Source organism: Benincasa hispida, chromosome 1, assembly GCF_027475165.1.
Source record: "Benincasa hispida cultivar pf3 chromosome 1, pf3_genome.v1.1, whole genome shotgun sequence".
Taxonomy (NCBI): domain Eukaryota; kingdom Viridiplantae; phylum Streptophyta; class Magnoliopsida; order Cucurbitales; family Cucurbitaceae; genus Benincasa; species Benincasa hispida.
Window position 1 is genome coordinate 91,174,153 of NC_143478.1, and position 14,034 is coordinate 91,188,186.

Genomic DNA, 14,034 nt, shown 5'->3' on the forward strand with positions numbered 1-14,034 from the left:
GTACATAACATCTTATACATCAGGCTGCCAACAGCCGATGCATAGGTGATCCTTCTCATTTTCTTAGTTTCTTGAGGTGTAATAAGACATTGTTCCTTAGACAATATAGTTCCATGCTTGAAATGTAGTAAACCCCTCTTGGAGTTCTGCATCAAAAAATTGACAAGCATTTTATCAATATACGATGCCTGAGACAGGACTAGCGTTTTGTTCTTCGATCTCTAAAGATCTGAATGCCCAGAACAAATTGTGCCTTTCTCAAATCTTTCATTTGAAATTGGGCCGCACGCCAATTCTTAATTTCAGTCAGTAGACCTACATCATTCTCAATGAGTAGGATATCGTCTACATCCAGTACTCGAAAAGATACTGAACTGTTGATGATTCTCTTATATACACAAGGCTCATCAACATTCTGATCAGAGCCGTAAGATTTGATCGCAGTATAAAATCTTATATTCCAAGATCGAGAAGCTTGTTTCAATCCATAGATGGACCGATTAAGCCTGCAAACCTTTTGTTTTTTACCTTGGGTTATGAATCCCTCAGGTTGTTGCATATAAATGGTCTCCTCAAGATTGCCATTCAGAAAGGCAGTCTTGACATCCATGCCAGGCCTCATAGTTATAATATGAGGCAATATTTAGATAGACTTTAACCTGGAAAAAGGTGAGAAAGTCTCTTCATAGTCAACTCTCTCAACCTAGGTATAACCCTTTGCCATAAGTTTAGTCTTGAAGGTTTGCACCTTCCCATCAGTACCCCGTTTTCTCTTGTAGATCCATTTGCATCCTATTGGTTTTACTCCATCAGGTTGATATACAAGATCCCAGACTGAATTGAAGTACATAGACTCCATTTCGAGATCCTCTATTGCCTTCTTGTTAAACAATGGATCTTCAACATCTTCATCGGCTACCATAACTAGGATTTCTATTAAACTCATGTCATAGATAGACGGGTTCGCAACCCTCCCACTATGTCAAGGCTCTCTTAACACTTGAGGTGGATTTGACCTACTAGATAATCTAACTTCAACAACTCTTATTGGGGTGTTGGGTTTTTCAACAACTCTTATTGAAGGTTTAGTAGTTTCTTTGGAAATTTCATTCAACACAATCTTACTATGGGGTTTATGCTCCCTAATATGGTCCTCCTCTAGAAATGTAGCATTTATTGACAAAAACACTTTATTTTATTTAGGATCATAAAAGTAACCATCTCTCGTTCCTATAGGGTATATTACAAATAGGCACAATTTTGGACGAGGTTCCAATTTCTTAGGATTTGTCTCAAGCACACGTGCTGGACAACCCCAGATCTTGAAATGGCGTAAACAACCTTTACAACCATTCCATATTCCAAATTCCAAATGTGTTATGGTAACCCCAAACTGAGTTAGATAAAGAAGCCAAATGTGTTCTGGTAACCCTCTTGGATGGGACACAGTTCAAAATATATGTTAGAGTATGTACTGCATAACCCCAAAACGAGTCCGATAGGGATCCATAACTCATCATAGGTCGAACCATGTCCAACCGGATTCGATTTCTCCTTTCCGATACACCATTCTACTAAGGTGTACCATATGCTAAGAGTTGGGATACAATTCCATATTCTATCAAATAGTTCTGAAATGAAAGATCTAAAAACTCTCTACCTCGATCAGATCGAAATGTTTTAATTGTTTAATTTAATACATTTTTAACTTCAGTCTTAAACTCTTTGAACTTTTCAAAGGATTCAAACTTATATTGCATTAAATAAACATACACATACCTTGAATAATCATCAATAAAGGTAATCATCAATAAAGGTAATGAAATATTCAAACCCTCCCTTTGCTTTTATACTATTGAACCACTGAGGTCTGAATGTACAAGCTCTAAGGGTTCTTTGGCCCTATGACCTTTTCTAGTATAAGGTCTTTTGGTCATTTTTCCTTCAAAGTATGACTTAAACACAGGTAAAGATTTTTCTTCTAACTCACTTAAAAGTCAATTCTTTACCAATCCTCTCAATCCTGTTAAGATTGATGTGCCTTAATCTTATGTACCAAAGTTGGACATTTTCTTTAGGAGAAATTTTAAGTCTTTTATTTTGAGTTACTTCAGTTTTAAAAATTTTAGTATTAAGGAGGGTTTTAGTCGCTAATGGTCTTAGCACATAAAGATCGTTTTCCAGCTTAGCATAACAAATATTAATACCATTCTTTGAAATAAACACTTTATTTATAGAGAATTGAATACAATAATTTTGTTCTAACAAACATTTACAGAAATTAAGTTCCTTTTCAGACCAGGAACAACATATACATTTTCAAGTAAAACATATTTATTTTGTAAAGTCAACTAAAATCCTCCCACCACCACAGCTGAGATGACGTGCCCAGTTCCAAGCCACATCGTCATCTCCCTATCTTCAAGTTATCGCCAGAAACTAATTCCCTGAAATGAAGAAAAAACATGGTTAGTGGCACATGAATATATTATCCAGGCAAACTCATCATTCTCTACTAAACATGTCTCCAATACAAGTAAATCATATTTACCTTGCTTGGCCTTCTTCTTTTCTGTCAAGTATTTGGGACAATTCCTATTCCATGTCCCACGTGGTTGCAATGGAAACAGATTCCCTTTTTCAGCCCTGGCCTTTTTTCCCTTCTGGACAGCAGCTAGTGGGTTAGCTTTCCCCTTTCCACCTTTCTTCTTCTTCCACTTTTTTGTGCCAGAAGAAAAAGGCGCAGACTTAGTTCCAAAGGAAGATCCTCTAAAAATCTTCTTTGAACATGAGGCAACATTTGCCTCTCCCTTTTGTTCCTTTCTTTTCATCAAGGACTGAAAATTCTGAAGCTCATTAAGCAAGGTGGTTAGGTTGTAGTCAATCCTGTTCATAACAGCGTTACTACAGAACTATAGGAAACTTTCAGGTAAAGATTCTAAAATGAAGCTAACCTGATTGACTTTTATCAATGACAAACCCATTCATCTCCACCACGTAGAAGTGGACCATCATGTTGAGAACATGTTCTCTAACAAATGTCCCTTCTTATATACGAGCATTGAAGATGTGTTTAAGAGCATTGTGCCTGAGTTGTGCAAATGGTTGTCCTAACATCCCCCACAGGGATTCCATGATCTCATGGACAGTGATCACGTGTTCATGCTTCTTGGCCAAGATTTCAAAAAGACTTGCCAAGATATACGCTCGGGCCTTCTCGTTTGCCTATGTCCATCGCTCGTATGCCTCTCAAACATTTCGAGTGGAATTTGGAGCAGGAATAGAAGGAAAATTCTCCATAAGGATAAAACGGAGGACATCGATGATTAAAATCGTGTTGATTGTGTTTTTTCAGGTTGTATAATTTTTGCCAGTTAGTTTGTCGGTGACGAGCACATTAAGTGTTATAGAAGTCATAGTTAATAAATTGCTAAAACCATACAAATTATTTATATTAGTATACTATACATTAACCCATTCGGAGAAACCCTCAAATTTAGTAAAATAATCTAATACACCCTAAGTGACATCTTTTTTCAATGATGTTTTAATGAGTTAGGAAAAAAGCCATTGTAGGGTGATTAAGTGCCCCTTCACTGAAATGAGACTATCTCAACTAATAGACAGAACAATTCCTTGTTACTTAACTATCAGTCACCATTGTTCAGCCCATAAATAGTTAAACTCGCTTAACATTTTTTGTAAGTGTAACCCCTCATTTTAGATTTTAGAGTTCTGCCCCAATAAGCCAACGTAGAGAAATATCGATTGGGGCAAAAACTAAAGTAATCCTATCTATTACTGGAGTTAGAGGTAAAGAATCATACAAATGTCATCCGTAGGGGGGGGAAAAGCAAAGTTGCCCGAGGCCAAGCATGAAACTTTACTACCAACTAATGAGAGAGACTATAGGATATGTTGACACACGTCTCGCTACCACTTACCATAAACACTCTCTCCATTCACCTTGTTATTGATCTATACAAACATCATCCATAGGGGGACACAAGAAAAAGTGTCTCGAGGACGAGTATAGATCTCACAGTGTGAACTTTTTAGGGAGAAACATGAAAAGGTAAAATGAAGTATCATATACCTCATTTTCCTCCCATTAAGTATTACACCTAGGGTTATTTAACTTAGAAAGATCTGGTTACTGATTTTTAACTAAATGTTTTGTTTAATTTGTCCATAAAATAACACGTACTTTGGATAATTAAATAACTTTGATTAATGTTTATTAACATTTTAATAAACTTTAATCAAACATTTCATTCTTGTAACAAATATATCTAATTCACTCTTCCAGATAAGTTCCTAAGTAGGGATGTTGCATTTTCGTCAACTTAAATACTCCAGCCTAGACAGAACAAACCTTAGACAAAAGATCTGATACATTTGTTACAAATTTATTCTTTTAATTAAGAATCAATTTAATCTTATTAAACCGATTAAAAGATTAAACTTAAATTTCTAATCTTATTAGAAAAGTGATCTTAGGTCTATATGAATCATACTTTAAAATTATTTTAAAAAATGATTTTAATCTAAGGTTTGCATGCAATTCTGAATTATTGATTTTAATTTCTGATTTCATTAAATTATAACTCATATAAAAATAAATGAAATTAATTAAAATCATACATTACATGTGAAAGCATGCTTAAGTAATATTATAACAATTATAAATTACCCTAAAGTAGTGACATGCTTCATGCAATTCCATTTCATTACTAACATACATAACATTTATATACTAAAGTAATGAAATAAAAAATAACATACATCCATACTCTATATTATAACTTTTATAATATAATTGATGCATGTTTATGTTATTCATGCATGCATGCATATATTATAACATTTATACTATATGATTCATAAGCATGCTATAAAATTAAATCATGTAACTATATATTATAATATTTATAATATAAAATAATACATGAATAAAATGCATAACCTATGGTGTGTTTTTTACTATACGGTATACTTTATGACATATAATAATAAACATAAATCATACATCAAATGCATAATTAAAGACAAGTATTGGACTGTAATTGGACACCTAAAACAATTAATTAAAAGTAACTATTACAAATAAAAAGTCAATCAGTTCAAAACACGTGAATCGGACCTTGAACCACTCGAATCAGCCACGAACTGGCCTAGAAGAACCTAAATAGAACAAATCGGAGAACCCACAAACCGAACCAAAACCAAAACCCACAAATCACACATGAATCAAAGTTGGACCGTGCCTTTTCTTCATCTCAGAGCGTCATGACGTCATGCTCTAGCATCGCAATGCTACGAAGAGGAAATCCATCCAACACTAGGGCACAGAGTTGCGACACTACTATATAGTCGCCCACTGTACAGTTTCGAACTACTTTGAAACGCCTCCAATTTTGGCCTCATTTTCTCCAGATCGGCACTTGAAAACCCACGAACAACTCGAGGACTTAAAAATACAAACTCAATCACATTTAATTTCCACAAAACATGAGCCCTTACAAACCAATTTTGTAAACGAAAGCTATTAAAACTAAGTGCTAATTCGAAATTATCCGACATTGTAAACCAAACACTCCACACATTCATTAACATGATAGAAAAAAATGCAAAAACCACCAGAATTCTGTAATTTAGATTCTAGAAAATAAAAGAAAAAATTAGGATCAATAACTTGGCTCTGATACCAAGTGAAGGAACCTACGAAATTCTTGAGTGAATGTGGATCGTCTCAATTTTTTAATTTGACATAATACAATTTCTACAGAACAAAAACATCTATCTTAAAAATTTACAGCATGCTCTAATAATAATGAAAGGAGAGAAATAGGGATTGGAATACCCTTACCTTTGAAGAACCCTTCTTCAAATCCCTTCTTCAAATTCCTTCTCCAATAACTCACGTACTATCACGAACAAGAAACTCAAATGGGCACTACCAATTGAAGCCTTTTGTATTCTCTGGGATGAGAATCCAGGAGTGTGTGGGCTCTATTGATTTTGGAGAGTGGAAAGATTTGAGATGGAAAAGAGAGAGATTTTTAGTGGGGAATTATTTTTCCTTAGAAAAACAACCTTCTGTAAGATTCATCCATCTCAAAACCTCTTCAACGAAGAAGATAACCAAAAATCCATTAACTACCCTTACACATCCCTTTAGAACGTGGGAGTTAGGAGAGAATTAAGGGGAGGGAAGTTATTTCCCTTCCTTTTAAAAAATAAAATAAAATAAAATAAATGTAATTTTAATTAATTAACATATTATATATATATTTATATAATAACTAGTTTATTATACATATATACATAACTATATGTTATATCACATATAACATATAACCTATAATTTCTATATTGTATCAAATACAATATAATTTATAGTTTCAATTCTCTCACCAATGACATTTCATATAAGTCTCATTTATATTAAATTTAATTATATGAATCCAATTCATATAATTAATATTTTGACTCATATTCAAATAATTATTTCCTCTTAAGTAAACTTTATATTATAATGTCTCTAATATATTATATTAATTATTTCATATATAATTAAATTAAATTAATTATATCACATATAATTAATTCCCTCAATTAATTTGAACAATTCAAATTAATCCCAAAATTGATTCTCATAAATTCCTATTGATCTATAGAGGGGACCTCATGGACCTGAAGCTTAAAGCTCCAACGGTACACGAGTAATAAATTAAACTCCTTTAATTAAATTATTCATCATTTGTTAACTGTCAGGCACTTCACTAAAGATCGACAACTGAACTCTTTGCACTACAGATATATTTCTATGTCCATTGGATAAAACCAGTCAACAGTGCGATGACTCTTCTCTTTAATGAACAATAAATCATAGTCTAACTATGACTAAACTCCTCTTGGATCAGGAGAGGGTGTGGCACCATATTATTCAAGCCCCAAAATCAGCCCTGAAGAGAGCAATTTATCTACTTACCCCAACCTCGAGAAAGGAGTGAATTCCGTCTTGTGTAGTTGTGTTCCCAACTCCCCATTAGACGAACCCCCAAAATGGTAGGCTTATTGAGTCAGTGATGACCACTCTTATCCATACAAATCAAAGGACCGCCTTAATAGGTAAGAGTTCATAACTCACTTAGGATTCAGACCATGCCATCTATGGTCATCCTAGTGAAAAGTAAGTCTCTATTATGAACGACGTTATATAATGAGATTAGTCATTTCGTGGTCCGATCTTATACAAACTTCTTTGTATGGAATATCTCCGCTCATATGTCTCCACATGAATGATCAAGATCAGATCATTTGTAGCACTTTACAACAATTGTAATATCTATAAAGCAGGTTGTACTTGTAGTATCACCAGGATAAGGTATCCAACTTTATCCATTTACTACATATCATTTAGATTATCACTCTAAACCTGATCCACCTATATGTCTCCATATGCATGTTTAAGGTTCAAAAAGATAACCTTGGATGTTAGTTTATTGTTTGTGGGTTCAATGCTACTAAATTTTAAATAAAACATCTCATATTTTATTAAATAAATAAAATGTTTGTACAATGCAATTACAAACTACAAAATCCTACGAGATTTAGGGCATCAACCCCAACATCAACGTCTCAGTAAATATCATCATGCTCCCATTATAGTTGTAGAACAAATCCTAATTGTCTATCATGCCTAACATTATCTAATTCATATGTTGTTTCCTCTCTCTTTTAATCATCGGTAGCTCAATGAAATAAAATAAAGGAATTTTACTTGCATCTTCATTGTTCTCAAACACCATACCTAGAAACAATATATCAAGATCAAATTTTTTTCATATCAGTTCTATCATTCAAATTCAAATGTTTAAGCCTAAGTGGGTCTAACTCATTCAACACGTCGTCATTGATCACATCTCTTACCTCATGCCTTAATCCAATAATCAAGTCAAACTCTTGATGACCCAATGACACTTTCTTCCATAATAGATTAAAGATCATTACATCCGACCTACTCTCATTCAACTCTCTTAAAAGAATGTGATGGGCAAGGAGATGATTTGTCTCAATTTTAAAACTTATTTGGCTCTAAAAATCTAAGTTATCGGATTGTTTTGGCATACCTTTGGCTTAATTAATTAGTGAATCATGTGAAAATGAAAAGAAATCATGTGAGCATGCTAAATAATCTTGATCCTTGATTTTGGGATACGTTTTTCCTTATGTTTTTTGTTTTATTATGTAGGCTGAGGATAAAATCTCAGAATTGCAATTTTGATGCAACTAGAATTCTACTCAGTTGTGCATATTTTTCAATATGGCAAGAATCTTTAACTTTAATAGTTATGGAAAGAATTTCTCAAGCCATTTCAATCTTATTAAAGTACGATTTGATTGCCCAAAAGATCTCAATGAAACCTTACACTACAAGAAAAAAGGACTCTCTCGATGCTAGAAACAACCGTTGGGAGTTTAATAGTCGAGAGTTAGACTAACTTACGACGATGTAAAGTTATCGTTGGGAGAGTGAACTAACTTCTGACATCATATATGAACGTCGAGAGTTAGTCTATATCTCCCGATGCCATGTAGTTAAGTGTCGGGAGATGCTTGAAAACTTCTAACATGTTAATTTACTTGTCGGGAGTTAGTATAAACTCCCAATAGGTACGGTTGCCCGTCGGGAGATGGTGTTTAGAACCCCATATCTAAAATCGATTTTCAGATATAAAATCCATAGCTTTTCCTCTCCACCTTTTTGTCTCCTCTCTTTGGCGACCCTCCATCTCTCCATCTCTCCACTCGCACCAACAACCAGTTCGTGAAGCATCGATGTTGGTCGTTCATCTGCGTGTTCCGACATGGGTCAGATCAATCTCATCCATATGGTGCAAGTCAAATCTATCTCTTCTCCGTCGATCTCTTTCTCACACGATCTTTGTCTGTCACCAGCCACAAACCTTGAGCCTTTTGTTTCTTTTCATTCCCACGTCCATTTAGTGTTTTTCATTACCAGCGATGAGTTGTTGTCGTCCTTATCGATTTTCGCTGGAGTTTCTGTTTGGGTAAGGATTTGGTTAATTTGAACAAATTTCATGGAGCTTCTTGAATACCCAACAAATTTTGACCTAAAATCTTTTCGCTCTTGACATTTGAAGGTTGGATTGGAGTTTTTGGAAGAATTTTAGTTGTTGTCCAGTAGGTGTTGGAGCTCGATTTTGGTGAAAAATTGGTAAGCTTTAAGCTTTGATGATCCTTGTGTGAATTTACTTTGGTTGACTAGAAAACTTAGGCAAGACCTTAAAGTTGTTAAGCCTTTTCGGATTGTTATTAAGACTGTCACATGGGTTTTAGCTCCTAAAATTGTTGTTCTTGGGTTAGGGACGTACATATTTTGAGGGCTTGTGGTGATTTTTGGACCACATTTTGGGTAAATTTTATTTGGAGTTATTAGGAATTATTTGGATAATTTAGTTGGAATTAGGCTTTAAATATTAATTTTAAATTTTTAGAATTGTTTCTGTAAGTTTACGAGATTTTATGGGATTAAAGAATTTTAGTGTTTGTAGGATACATTGAAGTGGGTTGCATTGTTAATAAGTGTAAGTTTGTTATTTTTGTGAGTTTGTGGAGGGGTGTTGAAATTTTAATGATTTGGGCTTGTCTGGTATCTTAGAATTGTTTGTAGGATTCATTGAAGTGGGTTGAATTGTTAATAAGTGAAAGTTTGTTGTTTTTGTGTGTTTGTGGCGGAGTGGGTGAGAAATGTTAATGATTTGGGCTTGTTTGGTGTCTTAGAATGTTCGTAGGATCCATTGAAGTGGGTTGAGTTGTTAATAAGTGAAAGTTTGTTGTTTTTGTGTGTTTGTGGAGTGGTGGGTAGGAAATGTTAATGATTTGGACTTGTTCGATGTCTTAGAATTGTTCGAAGGATCCATTGAAGTGGGTTGAATTATTAAAAAGTGAAATTTTGTTGTTTTTGTGTGTTTGTGAAGGGGTGGGTGGGAAATGTTAATGATTTGGGCTTGTTCGATGTCTTAGAATTTTTTGTAGGATTCATTGAAGTGGGTTGAATTATTAATAAGTGTAAGTTTTTGTTTTTGTGGAGGGGTGGGGTGAAATGTTAATGATTTGGGATTTTTTTTAATCTTAATAATATAATGTACTCTAATATCTCAACTTAATTATATTGTAGGTAAAATCTGATGCTTTGAAGGTGTTTTTTGGAGTTACAAGCTACATGTAAACTCATTCTTTTGTACCCTTTATATAGTTAGCATAATAATGAATATTCTACAAAAAAAAAATAAAATAAAAATCTCCCGACGAATAAACAACTCATCAGGAGATTAATGAGCAATTTGGACATAAGGAACTCAAGACGTTGGTTGCCACCCCATTGGGAGTTTAAACTAACTTCCCACACCGTCTATAATCCTTTAGGAGAAACTAACTCCCGATGTCATATGTACATCATCGAAGTTAGTTTAAACTCCTGATGGGGTGGCGATCAGCGTCGGGAGTTAGTCTCCAGACGGAGATTTCTCACTATACTCCGAACGACTTCAATGGCGTCGACAGAGCCTCTCTCGACATGTTTTCAGATATTTTCCGATGATGTTAGGTGCCGGGAAAGTACTTTTTTCTTGTAGTGTTAGCACTTTGAGGCCATAAATAAGACATGAAGCATGAGGGTTCAACACATTTTTTACTCCAAGAGACGGAATCTCACGATAGTCTTCGCCATTCATGTCGAAACTTTTTATTTTTTATTTTTCTATGTTTTTTGCTTAAGAGTTCTTGTTGCGATATTTTTCAATCCACTACTAATTTAAGGTGTTAAGCCCCAACTCTCCTTGACAAAGGTTAAGTTGAGTTGACTGAAGAAGGACTGTAGTAGGATTGTAGTAGAAGGATTGAGGTTAAGTTGAGGAGATGAGATGGATTCTCTATGCATCAGTAGTGGGTAGCCTAATATATGCCATGTTGTCTACTAGGTCGGACATATGCTATGCAGTTGGGATTGTCAATAGATATCAATCTAATCCAGGATTTGATCTTTGGATTGCAGTTAAGACAATCCTCAAATATCTTCGGAGAACGATGGACTATATGCTTGTGTATAAAGCTAAGGATCTAATCCTTACAGGATACACTAACTTTGATTTTCAAACTGATAAGGATTCTATGGAATCCACATCATGATCAATGTTCACTTTTAATGAAAGAGCTATAGTATGGCAGAGTGTCAAGCAAGGTTGTATTGCTGACTCCACCATGGAAGCTGAGTATGTAGCTACTTGTGAAGCTGCTTAGGAAGTTGTATGGCTTCGAAAATTCTTGATAGATTTAGAACTTGTTCCAAGTATGACTTCGCACATCACACTATATTGGGATAATAGTAGTGCTATGGCAAATTCAAGAGAATCTAGAAGCCACAAAATAGACAAACATATCGAGGAAATATCACTTGATAAGGGAGATTATGCAATGAGAGCATGTGATTGCCATGAAGATAGCTTTGGAACATAACATTGCTGATCCATTTATTATGACTCTCGCGGCTAAAGTGTTTGGGAGTCATCTAGAGAGTTTAGGTCTATGTGATATGCATCATATTATCTAGGGCAAGTCGGAGATGTTATTGGGTAGTTTATTATATTATGTACTTTACTTTATTGTAACTGTTATTGTATTCTACACCTCACTAGTTTTAAGACATGTGAGAGATTGTTGGGATTTGTGTCCTAAATCTCATAGATTGTAAATTATAAACAAAGTTATTTATTTAATAAAATAAGATATAATTTTATTTGACATTTAGTTCTGTATAATTCAATCCAATAAACTGAGGTCCATGATTATGATTATTAATATAAACTTAAACAGTGTGACATACTAGGTGAATCATCTTCAAGATATAATCTAAATGGTCTATAGGATACAAATAAGGTTGGGTACCTTATTTTGATAACACTATAGATATGACCCACTTTGTAAGTGTTACAAACAAATCGATCCATTTCATTTAAGTAGAGATATGCAAGTGGAGGTATTCTATACAAAGAGTTTGTATAAGATCGGACCGCAAAATAGTTAATCTTTCTTTATAACACCATTAATTGAAAAGATTAATTTTTCATAGGATGACTGTAGGTAACTCAATCTTAATTCTGAGTGAGTTGTGGACTAATACCTATAAGGAACTGTCCTTTGATTTGTATGAATAAGAGTGGCTGATTTGTATGAATGAGAGGGGCTGATTTGTATGGATGAGAGAGGCTCGAGTTGCCAACTTATTAAGCATATCATTTTGGAGACAAATCCAAGTGGGGAGCTAGGAACATAGCTATACATGATGAAATTCACCTTTTCCCGCCTTCAGGGAAAGTAAAGGAGTTGTTCCTTTAAGTGTTGACTCTAGGTCTTGAACTAGAAGGTCCTTCCCTCTCATTGGATTGAGAGGGATTTTTTTATAGTTGGACCATAAATAGGTTATTCATTAGAGAATCGGTAGGACATAAAGAACAAGAGGTAATTACAGGGGTAAAATAGTAATTTGACCCAGTTATAATTATGAAGAGCTCATGAAAGATTGACTTACTAGTTAAGGGTGATCATTGATCGGTCAAACTCAGTTTTGGGCAAAAACTGTCGTCGGCAACCGACACATCAATTTTCATTGATTGTTCTCTGATAGTTTAAAAACAAGTAGAGACATCATATGACTAACAGCACGAACGGTCGGCCGGTTTTTATCGGTTTATAGAAGAGAACTTTGTTGTTGTTGAGAAGAGAATAGAAAATAGGGAAAAGAAAAGATGAATGACAAAAAACACCAACCAACGGCTAGGATAGTGTACACCATTGGTGGAAGCCTTCTTGAAGGAAAAAATTGACAGAAAAAAACCAGATGATAAAAGAACAGAGAAACAAAGAGAAAGAGAAGAAGAAGGAAAAAGACGTTGGAGATAAAAGAAAACTAGAAAAGTAAAGAAAAAATTTATTTAACTTTAATAGGTAATAATTACCTATATAAACATTATATTTATTTAATATTAAATAAATATATCTATATATTAATATATATAGGTAAATAGGGTATGTAATACGTCCAACGTCATACTAGATTTTCGACTTCACCCTAGGTTCCAATCCACCATCAGTGAGACCCCTCTTACTTAAGTATTGGTTCCCTTCACTAAAAGAAAGAACTCGTTGAGACAAGATAGGAAGGAGTGAAGCTGCTCGACCGATAGGGAGAGGAGCAAAGCAGCTCGACCGAGGTAATCATTACTTATTGAGTATTATTACAATTTTCTTTTTAACCCTACACGTACATTGCTCCTTGCACAGGTAATTATTTTTTAAATAATAGCTATGGCGGTCGGGTTCGATCGGTAAGCCATTTTTGGGAATTTCTGCCAACCGTCGATTGATTTTTTTTCAAAATAAAAATCGATCGCTGACCATACAGTGAATAAAATCGGCCATCATTATCGTTTCCGGGCAGTTTCGATCGATATTTTTGTTTTTCAGTTTGAGTTGATCACCCTTATTACTAGTAACAGTTATATCCATGGACACAACTGTGGGTCTTTAATGGAGTGACCCACAGTTAAAGGATATTGAGTAATTTAATTAAAGAGTTTAATTTAATTAAATTAATCTCGTATCATTGAAACTTCTAATTTGTAGGTCCATTAGGTCCTCTCGCTAGCTCACTAAGGATAAAACAAGGATCAAGCAGTTTTGGAAGAATTTGAATAGTTCAAATTATTTGAAAATTGATTTAATTGTATATGATACAATCAACATAATATATATAGATAATTATATTATAAAGTTAATTTTTGAATGAGATCCACATATAAACTATATAATATGAGAGAATTTTATGTTTGAATATGATTCAAATACTAAATATTATGGATTGGATTCGTATTAAAAACTATAGGATAACATGAATGAGGAGGATGAGGCTCTAAGAAACTAAAATCCCTCCAAGATTCCTCTAATATC